General features: G+C 42.6%; 1 pseudogene; it reads left to right on the top strand.

Moving 5' to 3' along the window:
• The first annotated feature begins 1,616 nt into the window (after positions 1–1,616).
• LOC119278901 lies at positions 1,617–8,073 on the top strand (annotated as a pseudogene).
• The last annotated feature ends 429 nt before the right edge of the window (positions 8,074–8,502 follow it).

Below are 8,502 nucleotides of genomic sequence, written 5' to 3'. Positions count from 1 at the left end.
GTACTTCTGCACTTGTGACTGCATCCCTTCCTCTTGGTAATGTTTTTTTTTCTTCTTTTTTTCCTTCTTACTCTGCTCTAGTGGATCCTCTGAATCAAATCACATGTCCTTCGTTCATCTTAATTACAACATTTTTTTTTTGCCATTTGCGAATTATGGTTTGTTAATTGTAGATTATCTTTCTCGTTTGCCCGGCACAACTCTGCAGTTTGCTCGCTTTGGGACAACACTCACCAGGTATGCTGCTCTGTTTCCTCTCTTGTTATTTACCTCTTCAGATTAATTTGCACTACAGTCTCTATCAGTCAGAACCAATTGATTCACGCAAACATCCAGTAAATGATTCCTCTCCACTCTAAAATGCAGATCTGATTCCTCTCCAGGTTCAGCACCAAGGATCTCACTGTGGGGGTGTGCTACTGCTAAGGTACCTGCATTTGCTTCCATTTCTGCTCACAAGCATATGCACCTGCATGTCTACTCCGTGGTTATTTGTTTTTGTCCGTTGTGGATCTCTTGCATGCTGTGGTTCATCTTAGTTGGAACATTTGCCCATTTGCTAATTCTAGTTCGTAACTTGGTAAATTATCTTTCTTGTTCGCCTGGCAGATCTCTCAAGTTTGGAACGTTTACTGTCTTACATTTCACCAAATTTGGTCGCTCACGAGGCTGCTGTCACCGCCACAGTCTTCATCTTGGTTGCCAGTCAACAGCACCAGGTATGCACCATTTCCTCTCTTGTCTCTCAAGATTTAGCTCAAGTGCAGCCATTAACTCTGAGCATTGGTTTCCACTGCAGCCTCCATCAGTCACAACCTCCTTTTCAAAAAAAAAAAAAAGCCTCCATCAGTCACAACCAATTGAGAGAACCAACATCCAGTAAAATGGCTTAACTGCAGCTCCGATTCCCCCCCATTCTCCACTCTGAACGGTAGCGCCAACTTCTGCACCACCACCAACAATTATGAAGTAGAAGGCGTCCAGCTTGGTTGCAACCCTTCGTCCTGGTAATTTACTTTGTCTTTCTTACCCTGCTTTGGTCATTTACTAACTGTAGCTGGTAAATTGTAAACTATGTTTCTGGTTCAATTTTGCTCCATTTCCACCGCATTTTCTTCTCCACTCTCAACTACAGCTCTGAATAACTCCCCACTCTGAACTGTAGCTCTGGTTCTGCGGTTAATTAGTTCTGCCTGTGCTGCAGTTGTGGTTCTGGACCAGTACAAGGTGACGGACCCCTTCATATTGGTAATGTCATCTGCCTTTCCTAGTCTACTCTGGTGGATCTCTCACATCTTCCAAAATCACGTGTCCAGTTGGTACATTTCGCCATTTGGTAATTATTATCTTTCTGGTTCGCCTGACAGATCTCTGGTCGCTTGGGAGGATACTGGTGTTGAGGCTGAAGCTTCAGAGACTGCGTTCACTGCTGCCGATTTGGTTGCCATCACAGTCACTTGGCCCCTCACGAGACTGCTGTCACCGCCACAGTCTTCATTCGACGACACCAGGTGTGCCCTGTTTCCTCTCTTGTTATTTATATCTTTGGTTTAGCTCAAGCACAACCATTAACGCCGATCATTTGTTTGCAGTACAATCTCTATCCGTCACACAAAATGGAGGCGACGTCCATCAGCATTGGTAAGTCCGTACTGAGCGGGGCGCTCAAATTTCTATCTAGTCGGCTGTGGCCGAGGAGGTGGCTCTGCAGCTTGGTGTGCAGCGCGACCACTGCTTCATTTCGGACGAGCTCGAGATGATGCAGTCATTCCTGATGGCTGCGCATGAGGAGCGAGACGACAATAAGGTGGTCAGGACTTGGGTGAAACAAGTCCGCGATGTGTCCTACGCCGTCGAGGACTGTCTCCATGATTTCGCCGTTCGTCTTCAGAAGCAGTCCTGGTGGCGCATCCCTCGCACGCTGCTAGACCGGCGTTGTGTGGCGAAGCAGATGAAGGAGCTCAGAGCCAAGGTGGAGGATGTCAGCCAGAGGAACCAACGGTACCACCTCATCAAGGGCTCTAGCTCCAAGCCTACATCTGCTGTTGGGCACCCTACCATCTCTTGTGCGACAATGTCTGCCGCTGATGATGCAAGGGTACTGCGGCAGAAAGCAAAAATGGATCTCGTCAAGTTGATCAATTGCAAGGATGATGCACTTCGAGTGATAGCGTTGTGGGGCACAAGTAGCAGTGATCTGGGGGAGATATCCATCATTCGAAGTGCCTACGAAGATCCTATGATACACAAGAATTTTGATTGCTGTGCTTTGGTCACATTGATGTGTCCTTTCAGTCAGACAGATTTCATTCGAAGCATTGTTCGGCAAATCTATATTAATTCTTTTCAAGAGATGGGAGAAGAAGAAAAAACAACTATTGGGGCCCAAATTTTGAAGATGATGGCGCCGGTGACAGAAGATGGTTTGGCTTATGAGTTCAAGAGATATTTGAATGACAAGAGTTATCTAATTGTACTCAATAAAATTAGCACCATTGAAGATTGGGATTGCATCAAAACATGTTTCCCAGACAACAAGAAAGGAAGCCGAATCATAGTATCCACTGAGCAAGTTGAAGTTGCAAGCTTATGCATAAGAGCAGAGGATGAAGCTCTTGTGCGTAAGAAGTTATTTGCTGATCAGTCTCTTTATGCTTTCTACAATAAGGTAATTTTTTAAGCCCTAAAATTGTCTAATTAATGCTCCTCTTTTTTTTATTTTTGTTCATTGAGTTTTTCTTACCATAATTAACTATACATGCAATTGTGTTGTCATGAAAGTTTTAGGTTAATAACCATTCTGCACATTTTGATTACAAAATAATTATATATTTTTCTATTTTCATGCGAAAGAATTTGTAGGATTTGCATACATTTCACTCATCAACTTAGATATATTGTAACCTTAGTGTGTCAAGGCCTAATGTGTAAGGCATGGTGAGGCATTAATTGTGTGTTTGTGTTTAGGTTTCTCAGGAGCGAAGGAATGCAGTGGAAAAAGGGTCCACCTCATATGTAGCCTCTCCTGGTATTAACAGCTCTGCACACAAGAACATCCTCACTCGCATGGAGACAATGTCTACTCTAGAGGAATCTCGTCTCATCGGGAGAGCGAATCAAAAAGAGGAAATCATCAAACTAATCTCAAATAAAGATCTCCAGCATTTTCATGTGCTCACCTTATGGGGAATGGGTGGTATTGGGAAAACAACACTAGTGACAGATATTTATCAAACCCAAGAGATTAGTAGCATGTTTGATAAGCGTGCTTGTGTCACAGTCATGCGCCCTTTCAACTCAGCACCACTCCTTGAGAGCTTAATTATGCAATTCAGAGATAAGGATGAAGATAAAAATGAGACAGATTTAAGGAGATGTTTAGAAGGAAAGAGATATCTGCTTGTTCTTGATGATCTGTGGTCCATAGGAGAGTGGGATGCTATAAAACAATATTTGCCAGAAACGGCAGCAAGCTGCATAATAGTCACCACAAGGGAAGAGAATATAGCGAAGCACTGCTCCAAGGATGAAAGAAATATATACCCTCTTTACCATCTGGGTCCTGTTGATGCATGTACCCTCTTCACCAAAAAGGTACAAATAAAGTAGTGTCATGCTCAATTAGTTGTTGCATTTATTTGTCTCCATCTTATTTGTGTGTGAATGCTACCTTCACAAGAAATTTTGAGCACATATAGCAAAATTGTAGAATCAGCTTGCTTGGCCCTTGTCTACTAAAACTTGGATTTGACATTTCTTAGAAATCGTATACAAATAGATAAGAGTAATACTTGTAAATACAAAGGCATCGGAACACATAAACTGCGATTAAAATAAGGTGGACGCATGATAATCTATATAGTTATTGGTAGGTCCAACCAAATAATTTGTGAAACTTGATGTTGTAGAAGTGAAGTAGGATATCCCTGTTTGGTTATGGCAACATGTGGGTCAGTAGAGGCACAAATAAAGGTTCATCCTATTTTACATGGTACAAAGGGGTGTGTATAGGCATTTTTTCCTCATTACTGAAAATCTTCCAGCGGCCACATTTTTCTATTGGATATATCCTCTCAACATTTTCATCCACCTAGATCTACCGCAATAAAATATACGCTTCAGTAATTATGGAAGAATATTTGATTTGCTCATAAGAACGTTCTCATCGGCTCTGTCTTTTGCTCAATCCATATTAAATCAAGTCAGCGAGTTCTTACATATTTGTATAGGCATTTTGGAATTCGAGGGTTCGTGATTTTCTTTTTCTAGCGTTGAAATGGGAGTTCTAGAAAATCTGTAAATAGTATATAACGAAACTATATTGTATTATATTTAGATAAAAAGAAATCATACATCTTGAAAGTACAAGTTGATAAGCTGAAGCATTCGGTTATTCTTTTTCCTGTAATTGAGCATATTTCCATATCTCCTGCCATGTTAACAATAATGAATCAAAAGAATCTTTAACTGAACAACATTATTACTCAACAGAGAATGAGAGGTCCTGCAATATGATTATTTGTATGTAACAACATTATGCTTGTAGCATGGTAACACTGCTATTGTCTTTTATCGGACAACATATATTCCTAGTTTCCTACAAGAGTGTTGATTAGACACAATATCATATAATTATATAATGAGATAATCTATTTGATCGGATCTGAGAATTCTAGTAACTGGACAATACATCTGATTAGATGGAAAAAATAGTCTTTGAAACTCAGGAATGGCATACAAGCTCAAATATATCTTTTGCAATCCCAAAACATTGGCATGGTTTGGCATACGAATCTGGGATACATTTTCTCGTATTTTGTACAAATGAAAATGTTTCATCTGAAGCCCCTACAAATTCATGCACTACAAACATACCTCTAAGAAAGCTAAGGCTTGTTTTGTGTCCTACAAGTGCAGTTGACGAATCTAGAGAGAACACACCTGGGTCTATGTGGTTACATTTTTTTCCTTGAATACAGTATTACATTAATTTTACATTCAGGAGTTTGGTTTCAAGGAGTTTTCAGTACTTAATCTTTTTTGAAGATAGTAGGCATGTTGTTTGGCTTCACATTGTTGAAAGCCCCAATGGCAAAGTAGGATCTCACAAAGTAAACCCCTAAATTGGTCGAGCACCACAGTCCCGGACCGCATGGTTGGAATGATGCAAGATGGTGTAAACAACAACCTACAAGCATCACCACAGCAGGCAACAAACAACAACATAGCAATAGAACCTAGAAATACAGAACAACTACTAGTGGGTTGAGTTGCATGGTCTCCCTGATCTTGTCTTGGTGTGAGTTGGAGCTTCATGAGCTTTGGTGCATCCATGAAGCAGTGATAGAGGCACAAGGAGGGCCGTGTGAGCGAAACACTGTAAAACTTGTTGAACTAGCTGAGCTGCCTGAGCTGGTTGCACTCCGAGTCAATGGCCACCTAGCACCGTGGAAAGGCCCATGCCTCCTGACTTCACGGGCCACTAAGCACAACACACCAGTCAGACGACGACCGCCTTGCCGCCTTCAGAAGAGGTGAGGTGCAACAACGGAGGGCATTGTTACACTTGGCTTTCTTGGCATGCACTGCAGGTAGGAATGAGTGGGACGATGGGTCTTTGCACTAGGGTATGTTGCTAGGCGGGAGGAAAACATTCTTAGGAAGAACAATGATGACATGAGTGAAAAAGATGGATAACGGAGAAACCTATTAGCTAGCAAAAAGTACCAGTGTCTCACTTTTACATCTTTATACTACATACTCTAGTACTAAATGACTTATTGATATGGATTTCTTTCTTCTAGTACGTGTTAGACAATCACAATAGTGCTCATATGATTTTTTTTTCTTCTAGTACTAAATGAATTGTTGATATGAATTTCAGGTATTTAAGGAGACCGTAAATTTGGATGAGCAATATCCAGAGTTGGTTGAACAAGCAAAACTAATATTGAAGAAGTGCGGAGGACTTCCCCTTGCACTAGTCACCATAGGTGGCTTCTTGGCAAGCCAACCAAAAACTGCTTTTGAATGGAGAAAATTGAATGAGCATATTAGTGCTGAGTTGGAGATGAATCCAGAACTTGAGATCATAAAAGCAGTCCTTATGAAAAGCTATGATGGTTTACCCTATTACCTCAAGGCTTGTTTCTTGTATTTTGCCATCTTTCCTGAAGACTACATGATTCTGCGGAGACGCTTAGTGCGCCGGTGGATTGCAGAGGGTTACTCAAGTGAGGTGCGTGGCAAGTCTATGGAGGATGTATTGGATGGTTACTTCATGGAACTCATAGGCAGGAGCATGATCCTGCCATCTCAACAGTCAATTCATAGTAGAAAAGGAATTGACTCATGTCATGTCCATGATCTCATTCATGAAATTGCCATCTCAAAGTCTTTGGAGGAAAATCGTGTATTCACATTGGAGGAAGGGTGCAGCTTAAACAACCATGGCACAGTGCGTCATCTTGCTATAAGCAGCAATTGGGAGGGAGATCAGTGTGAGTTTGAGAATATAGTAGACTTGTCCCGTGTACGATCATTGACAGTGTTTGGAAACTGGAGGCCGTTTTACATTTCTGATAAGATGAGTTTGCTACGAGTGCTGGACTTGGAAGGCCAGTGGGATCTGCTTGATCATCATCTTATGCATATTGGGAAACTTGTACACCTTAGATATCTTTCTATAAGGGGACATAGTGATATATTTCACCTGCCAAATTCATTGGGGAACCTGAGACAACTCCTGACACTAGATATTTCAGGTACGAGCATAATAAAGCTACCAAGGACTATCACCAAGCTTGTGAAGATGCAACACATTCTTGCTAGGGACATAGCAATGGGAAATAGAAATATATTTGAAGATGCAGATGAGCAGTCGCTAATGAGCTTGCCTTTATATTCAGCGCATTGCTGTGTGGCATGCTGTGCGCCTAATCGTCTGGCAGATGATCTTTGTCTTGAAGATGGTGCACTTTACAGGCGTGATGCATGCACTGTGTTCTGTTGCAGCATATTACCTTATTATGCGGCAGGAGGACGAAGTCCAGGTGGTGTTGAAGTGCCAAGAGGGATTTGGAAGCTGAAAGCCCTTCACACACTGCGTACCGTGGATGTCTCAGCAGGAAAGGCTGTTCTAGAAGATATAAAAAAACTCACCCGGTTGCGCAAGTTAGGAGTGACAGGCATAAACAAGAGAAACAGTCAAGAGTTGTGTTCAGCAATTGCTCGTCTCAACAGCCTGGAGTCTTTGTCACTCCACTCACGCGGAGAGCCAGGTATATCAGGCTGCTTGGATGGCTTGTCATCAACTCCAGAAAACCTGCAGAGCCTCAAGTTGATAGGCAACCTGGTTGAGCTGCCAAAGTGGATCCAGGGCCTCAAAATTCTGGTGAAGCTGAAGCTAGAGGGCTCGAGGATATCGGAGCATGACGCAACCATACAAGTCCTTGGGAATCTACCAAACCTGGCCACCCTACGTCTATTGGATTACTCGTTCGTTGGTGAAGAAGTCCGTTTCAGTTTCCGTCGGGAGGCATTCCCGAGCCTGAAGGTGCTGCAGCTGGAGTGGATAGAAAACCTCAAGCTGGTGGGATTTGAAGAAGGAGCAGCCCCTAAGGTTGAGTTGCTGCAGTATTGGGGTCGGAGAAATCCTAGTATTGGGTTGTTTAGTGGGTTACCAGATCTGCCAAGCCTCAAGGAATTGATGCTGCATAGGTCGGACTGGCAGGAGGAGTTTGTGGGGTACTCCCTCCGTTCGGAATTACTTGTCTCGGAAATGGATGTATCTAGAACTAAAATACGTCTAGATACATCCATTTCTGCGACAAGTAATTCCGAGCGGAGGGAGTACTTGCGAGGCGAGCTGGCAGAGAATGAAAACAAGCCTGTTCTGAAGAGTTGGAGTCGGTAGTCCTAGCTCCATCCCTTGTATTAGCGCCTACAGAAGGCTCGTTTTGTGTCATCAACTTCATGTGCAAGCTCTTGTTCCCTTTGTGTAGTCACCGTGGTAGCAAATGACATTATAATTTGGTCGTTTTGTTCATCCGTCACGGCTCTTTGATTTTTATATATGTGTCTCTTTTTGTGCGCAGTTGAGCCAATAGAAGTTTTTCATGTGATGTTTTAGGAAACAGAGCAACCAGTGAGAAAATTGTACTGTAGATGAGCATGTGTCCGTCTGTCCACTCTGCTTTTAGGTTGGCACCGCCAGCATTTACAACATTGATCACGATAATGGTTCCCCATCATCATAACCACGCGTTGATGGATGATCATAGTCTGTTTGACACAAGCGGTGGGACATCAAGTCAACGGCAACAGCTGGATCAAGGAATGCTCTGCCTACCACCCGTCAGTTTCCTTCTACTATATTACTACTGTCACATTTCGACAGAACATCCAACCATCCTTTCAGATAGACTACCGCGCTTGAGCTTGGGCTTCATCGATTGCTCTCTCACTAGATGGGTAATTGGCGACTGATTCATCAGTAAGTCG

The sequence above is a fragment of the Triticum dicoccoides genome, chromosome 3B, assembly GCF_002162155.2.
Source record: "Triticum dicoccoides isolate Atlit2015 ecotype Zavitan chromosome 3B, WEW_v2.0, whole genome shotgun sequence".
Lineage (NCBI taxonomy): Eukaryota > Viridiplantae > Streptophyta > Magnoliopsida > Poales > Poaceae > Triticum > Triticum dicoccoides.
This window is presented reverse-complemented; position numbering and strand designations above follow the sequence as displayed.